The sequence below is a fragment of the Pinus tabuliformis genome, chromosome 1_2, assembly GCF_031772625.1.
Source record: "Pinus tabuliformis cultivar Carrire ecotype Pingquan chromosome 1_2, CPIR1, whole genome shotgun sequence".
Classification (NCBI taxonomy): Eukaryota; Viridiplantae; Streptophyta; class Pinopsida; order Pinales; family Pinaceae; genus Pinus; species Pinus tabuliformis.
Genome location: NC_142298.1, coordinates 266,037,726 through 266,054,791, shown reverse-complemented (window position 1 = coordinate 266,054,791; position 17,066 = coordinate 266,037,726).

Below are 17,066 nucleotides of genomic sequence, written 5' to 3'. Positions count from 1 at the left end.
TATGACATTAGAGTTGGAGCATAAACTCAACAAGAGTGATTGGTGTTCGAGAGGGAGAAATTGTATAGACATCTAGGACCGCACCAGATGACCGGAAGAGCTTCTAGCACCGAGGGAGTGGATAGTCAAGCAAAATGGAAGGAGCAGTCTTCCAAGAGGATGTCATGGGTCGAGATTGTCAAGATGCTCAGAGACATAATTTCTTTAGGATCAATGTGACTTTCTTTGAAGAGATCATGTCACGCAGTTGTAGAAGGACTTACTTACGTGATAGAGGAAGCAACAATGGTAGAAGGATTTGCTTACGAAGCAGCCAGGACTACCACAAGAGTATTTGCTTCAGTGTCAAAGGAAGTGGGCCTCGAAGTTTGAAATGGAGGAGCTTGGGTAGATACACTATTTTCTTGTGACTAGAGGTGTAGCAAAGACCTAATGGGATCTTCCTCGAGGGAAGTACATTGTCTAAATTTTGAGGAGATTTGGTATGATGGACTACATGTCCATGGCTACATCTATGGTGATCAATCTGAAGAAGTTGAATGATTTCACTTCATATTCAGAGGTACAGGAAATTGATCAAATCCTTGATGTACCTAGTTAACACTAGGCATGCTTTTTTCTTTGTGGTTAACACCTTGAGCCTATTTATGCTTAAGCCAAGGCATGTACATTGGGTTGCACCAAAGCATGTGTTGTAATACCTGTGTGGTATAAGTTGGAAATGGTTTGAGATATGTCTCGGGAGGTGAAGTGAGGTTGCAGGGATATATGGCATTAGATTAAGCAGGGAGTGCAAAGGACGAAAAGAGCACCTTGAGGGTGTTGCTTCAACTTAGATCAACAATGATGTCTTGGTTTAGCAAGAAGCATATTTCTATTGCTCTCAGGACAACAAAAACAAAGTATATCACAGCCAGTGTCGCATGTCATGAAGTAGTGTGGCTTCAAAAGCTTCTAACAAAATTCTTTAATCAAGGTACCTCATCTAAGACATGGTGCAAAAAGGAGCAGTGGAGCTCCAGTATATATCCACAGACGAACATATTGTTGACATTCTCACCAAGCCTTTGTTTAGAGCAAAGTTTGTACACTTCAAAAAAAAATGGTGTGATGAGAAATGTCTCCCTCGTTGAGAGGGAATGATGATGTCTTTACAATATTAGGGCAGACCATCTCCTAAAGCCATAAAGAACTTTGGTTGGGTCGTATGAATTTGACCAATAGAGATAGATACATTCACCTAAGAGGCTAGAAGGACTTAGTTGGGTCACAAAGGACTTTTATCAAAGGTGAATGGCCCAGGACAATTATAGGATTGAACAAATCTTCTCCTGAGAAGCCAGAAGGACTTAGATGGGTCATAAAGGACTTTGAGCAAAGGAGATAGATGCAATTCACCTAAGAATCCATAAAGGACTTTGGTTGGGCCAATTGGCCAAAGGTTAATGGTGCAAGGGCATATTCTCTCCTAAGAAGTTAAAAGGACTTGGTTGGGTCATAAAGGACTTTAACCAAAGGAGATTGATGCATTTACCTAAGGAGCCATAAAGGACTTTGGCTAGAGGTAAAAGGGCTTTGATACTCACATTTCCTACTACAGGATGGAGAGATCTATAGAAATGCATGTGAGGAGTTACATTGCCCACTCCAAGATGGAGTTACCTATAGATGTGCATCAACATGGCAAGCTCATAACTTTTCTTATGGAAGAAGAAATTTCAGATAAGGGGAAATATGCTGCATCCAAGGAGAATACCTCCCTCGTTAAGAGGGAGTTTTGATTTTCGTGTAGCATCAGGAGATATTCCTACATGCTAAGAGGCCTCCTAAGTCGACCTAAATGAATTATGGAAATTCAAATAAAATTTTAATTTTTGGGCATCATCTAGGCTCCAAATTATCAAGTCGGCCCCACCATGAAAGGATTCAACCCTTGGTCAAATTCACCTACTGAACTTCTATAAATTCATGATGAGACTTTTAATTTTGACCAACAAATGATCATCACATCATCCCTACAAGACAGTCGCACATGTGAACAAAAGGAGACCGAGTTATCTACAGTTTGATCGAGTTTTATTGTTGAATGAGGTTGACCGCATTACAAATTTGACAACAAATCTTTGATCACAAATTTCTATACAATTTTTGTAATTATAAACCTTGCTAAAGAATAATTCCTCCTTGAAGAAAAGTTGTTGGGTTTTCTCCCAAGTTTAAGTTTCCTAGGGTAAATTTGTTTTCTTTATTGTGCATGGTTGTCTCTTTATAATCTTATTGTTTTCACTACATTACTGTTGAAATATTTTGTGTACAATTGCTTAATAATATCAGTGGCATAAGATAAATTGTATGAAGACTATTAGTTAGTAATTATCAGATCAATAGATTGGGTTTACTATCCATCTTATAGAAAACTCAACAATTTTGCCTTTTATGTGTTCATTTGATGTTGAATGTTAGATATGTTGTACTATCTCATTGGAAATAATTTATACTCCTGATCATATTCATAGATAGATTTTGCAATTTGTTTTCTCTTTTGTGTGTCCATGTGATGTTTAATGTTATATATGATGTACTATCTCATTGACAATAATACATACTCCTTATTATATATATATATATATATATATATATATATATATATATATATATATAGATATAGATATATGGAATTAAATCAATTGAGATTAGCATAGCTTCTTCTCAAGATTGTTTCATCTTTCCTTTTTGTACTTTTTTTTTTGAGCTAGCCCTTATGTTTCAAAATAACTTAATACTTAGAAGGCACCCATGTTCGAACTTGTGTGGCTTAGGAGGTCATATGTCTCTAAAAATCATAAACTCAAAAGAAGTTGGTCTTCAGTCGAAGGAATGTGTAAATGTTAGTTTCAATTGGGAGTTATCGAACCCCAACGATGATTGCGAGAAATAAACCTTGACCAAGTTATAGGTTATGTTATTGAAATACTCTTTCGTTTTAGCTTTTTTATTTTTTTTTTAAGGGTTTTACAATAATGTGTTTAAACTTTATATCCAATGTTTGTTAATGAAGGGCTTAATTATTCTAACATTTTGTCATATTAATTTGGTATTTTATTTGTAATATCATTTTATTTGGTCACATAAGTAAGCTTTCTATGCAATCCAGTATATTTATGACAAGGCTTTATTGCTTTCATTAGGTTTAATAATTATTCTTTGTTGTTTGTATCAAAGTTTATGATAGATTTGTATCTTTTAGAGATATTATTTTAATTTGTTGAGTCTCTTCATGATTTTAATGCACCAAATCATGCTTATAATTTATTGATTATTTGCCATTATTAAGTTTTTGATGACAATCTTTTAATTGTTTTCCTAATTCTATTACTTTTAACACGGGTTTCAAGTTATGTTATAAAAAATAGCACTTTAGGATGCCATTTACTTTCTAGGATAAAGATATTTTGGATTAGTTTTCAATGAAACCCTAGATAAGTCTCGTGTTAAACTTAAATCCTATTATTAATCTCTACATATTGAGTTATCACATTTCGATCGTTATATTGTTATGTAGGCTAGAAACCTTTCATTGTACCTTTTAATTGTAAGTTTACCCTCTGTCACTTATGGTTTGGCAAAAAATTCACTCTTGCAGATAAGAGAAATCTCCCAAGACTTACAAATCAAATCTAGAACAAACAGGACAATGCATATTATCTTTCTCTAGTAAATTTTGAACAAGACTTACTTGTTTAATGAAATAGGTCTTCACTTAAATCCTCTTCCTGCATGATTTCCTACTCCACTTCAATCTTTGAAGACCATAACCTACAACAATAGAGACAGACAAAAGGATCAAAACATACTATGGATGAATAAGTTCAAACAAGTACTAATCATAAGATCAAGGGGCTCTAATACAATGAATGCAAATAATAAGCAAATCATGTGAGAAAAACAATATATATTGTATTAACAAATAAGAGGGAGAGATTACAACCCATGCCTTGATGTCATAAGCCTCCACTCAAAGATCTCCAATCCTTCCTTTGTAGACAAGCCTTCAACCTCAATTGGACAGCATAAGGGCATAAACCAAGTACTTCAAAAGCCAACCCCTTCCCCTTTGACCTGCATTGTATTTATAGGAGAGGAGAAGAGGTTGGAGATCCATTTTCCATGGGATGAGATCCACAAAAATGGGAGATAGGTTCCATAATGAGTGGGATTGGATCCATCAATCTTGGGATGAGGCCCAAATAGGGACTTGAGTCCATGTTGTTGGGATAATATTACTCAACAAGGCTTCTATATTTTACTTTTTTTTTACCCACGTAGAAAGGTTGTCGCACCTTTTAATGCAGAAATGTGCAACAATGCTCGCGGGTTGTAATGATTCAACATGTGTTTTCATAGTTTGCAATTGAGAAAATTGGGACAATAATTCAAATTAGGGTTTTTTCATAATGTAATATAGGATTCTTGTAATTCTTAGAATGGTTTTTCTTTCAGATTTTAAGGGGATTATTAAAACAAGTTCATTGCATAGCGAGAGATCTATATTTGTGGTCATTGCCTAATGGTGACCACAAATAACAAGGAGACCTAGTTTTAGGATAACCAAATTTTGCCTCATGCATTGTATTCATTGTAAAAGGAGGTTTCCCCCTTGAAGTGGACTATAATGATTGGCTTCATATTATTTTTAAAGCACATGGTTCATAGCATTTCATATAAAAGCATACGAACCTAGGGTTTTGCTACTTCAAATGAGTCATCATGTGATTTTCACTATAACTTTTGATCTATAAACTATTGTGGATATTCCACTAGACAATTTGTCACAACATATATGATAAAATTGTATTTGAAATCCAAAATTATAATGTGAGGGTTAATTTTTCCTTATATTTTTGGATTCATTAATTGTTGTGATATGTTTATGTATGCCATATATGAAATATTAAGAATATAGAATAGACACAAATACAATCACTCACAACCATACTAATACAAGATATGATATGGGAAACCCTTCTGGAAGAAAACCTAATTGGAAGGTGACGTTGCTCTACTCTCTCTTTCTCTGAATGGAAATTGATGCAAATACATAGGAGTGATACTTGTGGCACGTGGGCTACTACATCACACAAACCCTCTTATTTTTCTCTCTCTCCATCCATTCTACACATAGATACCTTTCAAGAGGTGCAAGGATCACCACAATTGGAGTTCGTATGCAAAATTCATGCCACCCGGAAATTGACGTTTCTATTTAGACCACCATGCTTCGAGAGGGTGCCACACCAACCCCCATTATCCATGGAAAAGGGGTTGTGACCATAATGAAGATTACTCTACAGAATTCAATATTGTAACTCTAGTTAAGAGTTGAAGGAGTCAGACTTAACCACTAGTAGCCTTTTAGGTTGTGTTATAACTAGGCGAGTAGGAGGAAAAGGGGTTCCATTCTATTCGAGTGTTATTTTTGTTACATAAACAAACAAAGTAGTTAAGATTCGATAGAGACAGAGAGAACATAGACAAGTTTTCTAGTGTAACAACCTTTAAGCCACATATCTCACTCCTTTGTACTTGCATCCATTTCCATTCAGAGAAAGAGAGAGAAAAACAACCTCACGTTCCAGTTGGGTCTTCTCCGGTGAGGGTTTCCTGGATCATATCTTATGTTATTGTGGTTTGTGATTTTCATTTTGTTGTTGTTAAGATTAGGTATGTTCTCTATGCTTAGAGCAGTGTACTTATCTTTCTTATTATTATCCACAGATTAGCAATCACATGAACATAAGTAAAGTGCAGATAGAGCATTAAACGATCAACAGAAAACAAGCCAAGACAAGAGACACAAGATGTGGAGGCTAGCTAGGGACAAACCCCAATATGGGGAAACCCTTTGATAAAATCTTCTTTTATCTTCAATAATTCAGTAGAGAGAAATAGTACAAAAATCTGATTTATATTAGCAACAACAAAACCCTAGATCAGTGGCGTCAACCCTAAACTAGGGCAGTCAATATCTTCCAAACCAGAGGTCAGATCACCTTGATTCCTTCACCAAAAAATGCGGCCTTCCAAGGGGAGTCAGTTTCACCTACTGCGCATTCCAGAGAGAGAGAATGATGGTCAACGCTGGTTAAAGTTCTGATCTGCAGTTGCAGCCCTAAAATATGCGTCCTTGCTTCCACACATGTGAGGGAAGAGTCTTTTCTGCGAGGGAGAGAGAAGAGACTCTTTTCTGCGCAAGAGAGAGAGAGATGTGATGAGAAGTGAAGTGTCCAAATGAGGAGGAGACATCCTGTATTTATATGCAAACATTGGTGATGAATAGATGTGCTTGTTGGGCTTTTGAGCCTACATAAGTTGTTGGTTGACTTTGACAATTAGTCCATAATCAAAATAAATTCATATCTCCATAAATGCTTATCGGAATCGGATGACATTTATATCAATCCTACACCTCTTGACGAGAGGAATCTAGATAAAATATTATCAGCCATGAATAAGGTGATCCTCATGGAGTTTGGCCGTAGTTGCCAATTTTAACACTCCCTCTCAACCAGGGAGAACTCCATCTGCAATTCGTTTGATCGTCGCTACTATTCATCCATCAAATGCACTGCCCTGTACAGCTTGACCCCTGCTCTGCTCTGCCTTGCTATTCCCTGCTCTGCTCTGTTCTACTCTGCTCAAATTATAAATAAGAAGAAGAAGAAGTGATCGAGGATGTATCATACCATCCTCCACTGACCCGAAGTCAGTCTCAGAGTGTGTACCACTGGTCCCAAACAAGTCCTCTACTGACCCGAAGTCAGTGTCATAGTGGGTACCACTCTCACTGGGCCCAAACCAGTATCATTGATCCCAGATCAATGAAGGTCATCCTAGCATAGGGAGTACGGTAGATAGAACGATGCGTCCATCGATACTACTATGGTCCCTATCATCATTTCCCTGCTAATTGATCAGATGAGAGGTACTTCCCATGAGTCCCAGACTGCATGGTTAGGATGCCTCAACAGGAGAACTAATCATGCTGTCCACAAGAGAGCGAACCATCCTGTCTAGTGGATGCCACAGAGAACTAATCATCCTGGCCTACAGGAGAACGAATCATCTTGTTCCACAACCACCATGGAGATCACATCATCCAGGCCCACAAGAGAACTAATCATCATGTTCCATAGATGCCATGGAGAACGAATCATCCTGGCCCACAGGAGAACTAATCATCCTGTTCCATAGTTGCCACGGAGAACGAATCATCCTGGCCCACAGGAGAACTAATCATCTTGTTCCATAGTCGCCACGGGGTGTCACAGGGGAAGGTTGAACCTTTTACCCTGTACAAAGTGCACCAACAGGGGATGGTGAGTCACCCTGTGGTCATATGTCGCTCCAAGAAGTACCCCGCGCCCCCCTGGAGCTCCCAGAGCTTAGTACATCATACTTGACCCTCATCAGAGGGTCTTTGAACGACACCAAGTCGTTCTTGGAAAGTCAGGAATTTGACCTTTCCTAGGGGCTTTGTCAGAATGTTGGCGACCTGTTCATCTGTACCGATATGTTGGAGCCTTATTGCTCCTCTCTGCACCATATCTTGAATATAGTGGTACCTGATATCGATATGCTTGGAGCGATCATGAAATACGGGATTTTCTGATAAATGGATCCCGCTCTGGTTGTCACATAGAATCACGGTGGTATCCAATGTAAATCCAAACAGCTCACTGAAGAGATTTCGCAACCAAACTGCCTCACAGGAGGCCATGCTAGCAGCAATGTATTCTGCCTCAGCGGTGCTCAGAGCCACTGGCATCTGCTTCCTGCTCATCCAGGATATTGAAGCAGATCCCAAGGAGAAACAACACCCGGAAGTGCTCTTACGGTCCACCACACTGCTTGCCCAATCAGCATCAGTATATCCAAGTAGTCTCACATCTCCGGCAGTGTAGCTTAACCCATGAGTGATTGTGCCACGAAGGTGTCTTAATAGATTCTTAGCACCAATCTAATATATGTGGTGAGGTTCAACCATATGTTGACTTAACGTGTTGACTGCAAAGCATATATCTGGATGGGAGTTCACTAAGAACATCAATGCTCCGATGAGTTGACCATACTCAGTGGCATTTCGTAAGACAGGTCCAGTAGCACTACCGCTTAACTTCTTGAAGTCAAGCTCCATTGGGATAGCTATGGGCTTGCAGTCCACCATACCAAACCTTTCCAATATCTTCACCACATATTTTCCTTGAGATAGGAAAATCTCTCCTAGTTTCTTCCAAACTTCGAGTCCTAGGAAATGGTGCATGAATCCTAGATCTTTCATCTCGAATTCAGAAGCTAGCTCCCTCTTACATTTGTGAATTAGAGGGTCTACACCTGTTAGAAAGAGGTCGTCAACATACATCACCAGTATTAGAGGTTTGTCATCTTCAACCTTAAAGTAAAGGTTAGGATCAGCTTCACTCCTAGTGAATCCTAGCTTCATCAAGTAGCTATTGATCCTCTCATACCATGCTCAGGGTGCTTGCTTCAGCCCATAGAGGGCTTTCTTCAACCTGCACACATGAGATTTTCGATCATAAATCTCAAATCCTTCGGGTTGCTCCACGTAGACCTCTTCTTTGATCGAACCATGCAAGAACGTGGTCTTAACATCCATCTGATGTAGGTTCCATCCTTGTGAAGTCGTAAGGGCTATGATCGAGCAGATGGTGGTATATCTGGCAACAAGTGCAAATATCTCGTCATAGTCTATACCTTCCTTCTAGGAGAAGCCACAAGCGACAAAACGAGCCTTATACTTTTCCGTACTTCTATCAGCTGCATGCTTTATCTTGTAAAGCCCTTTAGAAGTGACAATTGTTTTGTCATGGGGTCTGGGGACCACATCCCAGACATCGTTGTTCATTATAGACTCATATTATTCGGTCATAGCATCCTTCCATACTTGATGCTTGACGACATATGTGAATGATGAAGGCTAATTTTGGATGATCGTGCTCATGATGGTCAGGTATCCCTGATATTTGTTCGGCTTCTTACTTTCACGGAAGGTTCCTCGGGGTGCGGTGTGTCCTTCAGCATCATCAAGTGTCCCCCTAAGCCATGAAGGCCTCTTCCTAGAAGAGGAAGGCTCAACCGGAGGAGGATCAATAGGATCCATGGATTCTTCCACATCAGGCATTGTCTCATCTTCCTTTTCTTTCGGTTCCTTGGTGTCAGCTTCTTGAGAGCTCCTCAAAGTAGGAAGATTGTCCACCTTGCTAAGGGCCATATCTTCGTCAAAGGTGACATCATGACTAATCACGACTTCCCTTTGACCAGCTACATAGATTCTATAGCCCTTAGTATTTTCACTATAACCCACGAAGATTCCTTTCTTTCCAGATGCACCCAATTTATTCCTTTTCTCTTTCAGCACATGAAAATATACAGGGCTTCCAAAAATTCTAAAATGAGAGACGTCAGGTTTCTTACTAGTGAACATTTCTTCAGGAGTCTTGGAACCCAATGCTTGATGAGGGCATCGGTTTTGTACATATACGGCGTTGTTTGCAGTTTCGTCCCATAGAAACTTCGGAAGTCTTTGATCATGAAGCATAGCACGAACAACTTCCATGATCATACGGTTCTTCCTTTCTGCCACACCATTCTGCTCAGGAGTATATGGTGTAGTAGTCTCCCTCTTAATGCCAACCTCTTTACAAAAATCATGAAACTCATTAGATTCATATTCAGTCCCATTATCAGTCCTTAAGATCTTGATCTTCTTTTCAGTTTGATTCTCGATCAAGGCTTTGAAGTGTCAAAACCAGGAGAACACTTCATCCTTCTTTTTCAAGAAGTATATCCAAGTATTACGAGAATAGTCATCTGTAAAAGTGAGGTAATATGAATATCCTCCCAAGGAGTTCACAGGCATCATACCAGATATGTCTGAGTGAACCAACTGTAATATATCAGAGGTCTTGCTTTGGCTAGAGGGGAATGGTCCCCTTTTGAGCTTTCCTTCGGCACATCCCGGACATACACCTTCTTGCTCTACTTGGAATTTGGGCATCCCTGTCACCATTTGTCTTACATCGGGTAGAGATTTATAATGAAGATGAGTAAACCTCCGATACCATAGTTCAGACTGAAGAGATGTGTCATAGGACATTACACCTAGTGGACTTCCTCCGACCTGATATAGTGAATCAACTCGAAAGCCAAGAGTGAAGGCATCTTTAATATTGTTTTTCCATACACGTACCTTGCCATCGTTGAAGGTCACCTTGTAGCCTTTGTCTTCCATAGCCGAAATGGACACCAGGTTCTTTTTAAGATCAGGTACATATAATACATCCTGTAGGTGGATTGTATTACCTTGATTAAATTTAAGAGAAACATTTCCTACACCTTTCACGATATATTTCATATTATCTCCAAGGACAGTTTCCAGGTTGGTTTCTTTCTCTATCAGATTCTGGAGAACTTCTTTGTAACCAGTGAAGTGCCTTGAGGCACCACTATCAATAAGCCAATTTCCCAGCGAGTCTGGAGGGGCAGAGGTAGATAGAGCAGCTGGTAGATAATATTCATCTTGCTTATTGTTAACGGTGTTAGATTCATACCTGGAATTTCTTGCCCTTTTGAATGGTTGTCCTCTTCCTTGATTTCCAACACTTCTCTTGCCTTTGCTATTAGACCTGCCATTCCTTTGATTTCCATGAGAGGGATTTTGATCATCGTCCCGGTGTGAGTCCCTTCTATCAGGGCACTCCCTTGCGTAGTGACCTGCTTTATTGCAAATATAACATCGTCCTTTCTTTCCACCCTTAGGTCCGGCCTTTCCTTTGAATTTAGCCCCAGAATTATTTCTTTTCTTAGCATGAGAAGAAAAGGCAGCGGGAGGACCTTTAGGTATGGGCATTTCTTGCTCTTCCATCCTTGTTTCTTCTTGAATGCATCTTGCCATTAATTGCTTGAATCTAGGAATTACGTTATTGTTGAGAAGAGTAGTCCTGAACACGTACCATTCAGATGGTAATCCTCCGAGAGTTTTGAGTGCCATTTCCCTATCAGGAATTATTTCCCGAATAGATAGGAGATCGTTCTTGATCTCGGTGATCCTTAAGAAATATTCTTGCATACTTTCATCTTTTCCCTTCTTAATTTCCTTAAGCTTATTTCTAAGGAACAAAACTTGATTTGCATCATTAACTTTAAATAAACTCACCAGTCTATCGTAGATTTCCTTGGAGGTGTTCAAGTCGGAGATGTAGGCCACAAAATGTTTGTCGATAGAGTCTCAGATGATCTTCTTAGCTTTTACTTCCCCCTTGGTCCATTTGTTCGTAGCAGCAGCAGATGCATTTGATGGAGGTTCAACAATTCCGCCTCTCACATGGTCCAACACTTCCTGTTCTTCTAATGTTAGATCGAGAGACATCTTCCATCTGTGGTAGTCAGACTTCTCTCAGAGTTTGTCTTCAGCAAGGAAGTGCGTTGAGGACCCCATAGTTCTTTTAGGATAGCCTTGCCAATCTTCTCTTCGGTGATTGCTCTTGCTCTTGCTCGGGCTTTGTCTTCACCTTGGCTTTGATACCATGTTAAGATTAGGTATGTTCTATGCTTAGAGCAGTTTACTTATCTTTCTTATTATTATCCACAGATTAGCAATCCAATGTACATAAGTAATGTGCAGATAGAGCTAAACGATCAACAGAAAACAAGCCAAGACAAGAGACACAAGATGTGGAGGCTAGCTAGGGACAAACCCCAATATGGGGAAACCCTTTGATCAAATCTTATTTTATCTTCAATAATTCAGCAGAGAGAAATAGTACAAAAATCTGATTTATATCAGCAACAGCAAAACCCTAGATCAGTGGCATCAGCCCTAAACTAGGGCAGTCAATATCTTCCAAATCGGAGGTCGGATCACCTTGATTCCTTCACCAAAAAATGCGGCCTTCCAAGGGGAGTCAGTTTCACCTACTGCGCAGTCCAGAGAGAGAGAGAATGATGGTCAACGCTGGTCAAAGTTCCGATCTGCAGTTGCAGCCCTAAAATCTGCGTCCTTCCTTCCACACGTGTGAGAGAAGAGTCTTTTCTGTGCAGGAGAGAGAAGAGACTCTTTTCTGTGCAGGAGAGAGAGAGATGTGATGAGAAGTGAAGTGTCCAAATGAGGAGGAGACATCCTGTATTTATATGCAAACGTTGGTGATGAATAGATGTGTCTGTTGGGCTTCTGAGCCTACATAAGTTGCTGGCCGACTTTGACAATTAGTCCATAATCAAAATAAATTCATATCTCCATAAATACTTATCGGAATCGGATGATATTTACATCAATCCCACACCTCTCGACGAGAGGAATCTAGATAAAATATTATTAGCCATGAATAAGGTGATCCTAATGGAGTTTGGCCCTAGTTGCCAATTTTAACAGTTGTTCTCTATTTTCCATATTTTATCTATTACATGCACAAATATAACACAATAAGTAATGAATCCAAAAATCTAAGGAAATATTAACCCTCATAGTGTAGATTTCAGATTTTAAAATATAGTTTATTAGATTTATTGTGATGAGCTATCAAGTGAAATATCCATGCTATTTAATGAATCAGTGATATATGAAAAAAATCATAATAGTACTTGAAAAATTGGACACATGGCATGCTATACAAGTTCGCTCTTGGGAAGAGGCCAAAAATCAACAAATTTTGGGACAATTACGCATAACTTTGACTTGGCACATCGGATTTTTGTTAGACCTATGAAATTGTAGAGAATACATACCATACTACAGGCCAAAAATTTAGATTCAAAAGGGATCAAATTTCAAAGATATATCAAGACAAAGGTATCCATCAAGATAATCTTCAAATTAAAGTTTTAAAAGGTAAATAACATACAATTGATATAACTTTTGATTGGAAGATCTAATTTTGGCGATTCAAAATTTGTGATAAAGATGAAAAACAAGAGATTTATTATTTACTAACATGGCTCCTAAGGGAACTTTATAAGTTACTTGACCACTTAAACCTCCAAACATCTCATCCATGACTCATGAAGAAATACAATATGTCTAATATTAGGTATCCAAGTTGGAAAGTTAGTTGTCAAAGGTGTAGGGATACATAAAAAGAAATATGGAACAAAATATGGAGGGAAAAAATTACAAAATACAAAAAATTGTGAAGGAAGAAATAAATTAAAAAAATTGTCAAGGAAGAAATGCAAAAATGCATCAAGGAATAAATACAAAAATCCATGAATTCCATGGAAGAGCTTCTCATAGAGATGCTTCCTAAAACGGACATGGAAATCCAAGGAAATTATGAAAATAAGAAGAACAATTGTGTTCGAACTCAATCACATATGGGGAGTATTTTATCATAATTGGAAAGCACCAATATTGAATCAGAGAACCATGATCATTAATTTTCACTTGAATATGCAAATCATTGGGGCTTCAAGTCAACACGAAGGAACTACTTCATTATGAAGATCATTATGAGGAAGTCTGAATGGTAATGATCCTATAATATGGATTTTCCAGACAAAACAATACTTTGATATGCACCAAATGACAACCTTGCAAAAGGTAAATATTGCATCCATGTTTTTAGAACAAGATCAACTTGTATGGTATCAATGGATTTGTGAAAGGAAAAATGATTACATTTTATCTTGGTCCATTTTTATAGAGGAATTGGTAGCACATTGTGGAGACATTAAGAGAAATGCATTCTTTCATCAATTGCTAAATTTCCAACAAAATGGTCGAGCTATAGAGCAAAATCAACAATTCCAAAAGTTGAGTCTTAGGGGAAAGAAAATTTTGGAGGATAATTTTTTAGAGTTCTTTATGGGAACTTTAAAGAAAACATCCAATATGAGGTGCATCTATTTAACCCTAAATCCCTAGAGCATGCTTTCATTATGCAAAGGAAACTTGGAAGTACAAATATGGCTACTAGAAGAGTGGTCCAAAGTAGCTATAAATAACATCATGCTCCCTCTCCTAACCTCAATCAATTGACAAGGTTGGCACCTCAACAAATGGATGGGAGAAGAGTAAAGAGAATAAGTACAGAAAGGGGCATTAAATCCATGAGAAGAAATCATTCTACTTGGACTTTGAAGTGGAGGAAGATCAAGAATTGGAATCATCACAAGATAAGGTGGTGGTCGAGGTGCAGGCGTAAGAGACAATCGTTCAAAGTCGGAAACAATTTCTTCAAGTTCAGGTGGAATTTCTTCTTGGATTTCCTGCGGAGTCTCAGTCATCTACCTCCAAAGTTATCTATTCTGCTAAATTAGCAGAATTGCTTAATTTAGCTGCAATGACAAGCGCTTTACAAGTCCCTTAAACATCGCACATCGCAATCACAATTTCTCCAGGCAGGGTTCATTTACTCATAACCATGCGATGCGATATTAGTCGGCGATCCTCGTATCGCACATCGTAACTCCTCCAGGCCAGGTTCATTCACTCATGAACATGCGATGCGATATTAATTAGCAATCTAACGGTCAACAGTCAACAGTGATCTGACGGTCACTGTGATATTGCACGAATATCTGTGCGACGATACGACCTCAGGAAGCCATATATTTATAATCCTCAATTTATAAAAGTTTGGTTCTAGACTTGAGATTAACGCCCGATCGTCTTAAGACCTGATATCCATTGGATGACAGAGGCCATCAAATCTACGGCTCGCAGGACTTCAATTAACACATGAATTAAAACAGACCTAACCCCCAATGTTGACAGTGACGTAAGGTGTTGAAAATGAAATCAACGACTTCTACTCCTGCAGTCGTTGATCACCATATTTTACACACGGCGAAAGAGAAAATGAAACACAAACACACCATATTAAATAGAACTCTAAATTTTCAAGCCGAATTGGAAATTCAATGATACACAGAGACACTGTGGAGGGACGCAACACCTCCATGATTGACCAATTACATAACACAAATACATAGAGTTATGTTTTCTGCAACTTAATCATGTATGGCCAAAACAAGTTGAATCAGTCAAAATCCTTTTACAATCATTTAGAGCTTACATAAATACTATTTCATCCTAACAATCAGATCCTTAAACACTAGATCGAATTTGCCTAGTCTTAAACAATACCTAATCTGGTCGATATTCTCCTCGATAATCTCAATTGAATCAAAATTGCATGAATTAATTACAAAACTACTCAATCCTTAAATCCTAGCTCAAATCCTATCTAGAAAGCTTGTAAATTGACAGCTAAAGGATCCCACTCCTTTGCTTGTAACTTTTTTTGTATTTTTGGAATAAGTTCGAAGCCTTTTGCCTTCAAGACTCATGCTCTTGCATCATACTCCTGAGGACAAAATTCTTCATGGGATCCTGTTCATGAGCTTTTCTATAGAACTGCCCAACTTCTATAGCATGGCATCTTTCATCCAAGTAGCTTCATCAATTGGTTGATCCTTTCATTTGACCAAATACTGAAAATACTCATGTCCTCTTGTCTTCTTCAACAATTTCTTGTCCAAAATCCTCTCTGGCTTCAATTCCTTTGCTATAGGCAACTATTTTACCCAATCAATCTCTTGTTCTTCTTGGTCCTCTGATGTGTTATCTGTCTATTCCTTTTCATACATGTATAAATCAGCAACATTAAAAATTGGAGATATTCCAATATCAGGGGGTAATTCAATTTCATATGCATTTGCAGAAATTTTTCTCAAGACTCTGCATGGTCCAATTTTCTTAAACTTTAGTTTATTATACTCCCTTTTGGGAATCCTCAGGTGTGCTAAAACCAAATCTCTAACCTCAAAATCAACTTCTCTCCTCTTCAAATCTGCTCTGCCCTTGTATTTTATGTTGTTGTCTTGTACTTGCTATTTTACCTGTTCATGTATTGCTTGAAATTCTGTAGCGAAATCTTCTCCTTTTAGCACTTCCCCTTTCATCTTTTCCCAAGTCTCTCAATTCAAACACTCCTCTTGGGTGCATTCCATAGATTATATGGAATGGACTTTGCCCTGTACTCCTATTAGGAGAATCATTATATGCATATTCTGCCTATGCCAATACTTGATCCCACTGTTTCAGATGTTCACCTGCAAGACTTCTCAAAAGATTACCTAAGCTTCTATTTGCAACTTCAGTTTGTCCATCAGTCTGAGGATGATAAGCAGAACTGAAACTCAATTTAGTTCCAAGCTTCTTCCACAATGTCCTCCAGAAATGTCCAACAAATATGGTGTCTCTCTCTAAAACAATGCTCTTAGGTAACCCATGTAATCTTACAATCTCCTTAAAAAACAGGTTAGCAATATGAGTAGCATCATTGGTTTTATAACATGGAATAAAATGTGCCATTTTTGAAAATTTGTCAATTACTACATAAATTGAATCATTTCCTCTTTGAGTTTTTGGTAAACCCAAAACAAAGTCCATACTTACCATATCCCAAGGCCTATCTGGAATAGGTAATGGAACATACAAACCTGTGTTTTGACTCCTTCCCTTTGCGTACTGACAGACTTTACAATTTTTCACGTACCTTTCTACTTCAGACCTCATTTTCGACCAAAAATAAAACCTGTTCAACTGTTCATAAGTTTTGTCTGCACCAAAATGCCCTCCAAGTCCTCCACTATGTTTCTCCTTGATCAAATTCTCCCTCATAGAACAACTTGGTATGCACAATTGATTTCTTTTAAACAACAGTCCCTCTTGCAGGAAATAATCCAGCCACTTGCTTCTGTCTAACAAAACAGGCTTTATACAAGCTTCAAATGCCTCTTTAAAATCTAGATATTTCGCATATAACTCTTTAAGAAAATCAAAACCCAACACTTGAATTTGACTTTCTTGAACAAAAATTCTTTTTCTACTTAAGGCATCTGCTACTTTGTTTGATTGACTAGTTATATGTTTTAATACAAAATTAAAACTTTGCAGGTATTCTACCGATTTTGCATGCTTCTGGTTAAGCTTCGGCTGTTGCATAATGTACTATAATGCATGGTTATCTGAATACAATATGAACTCC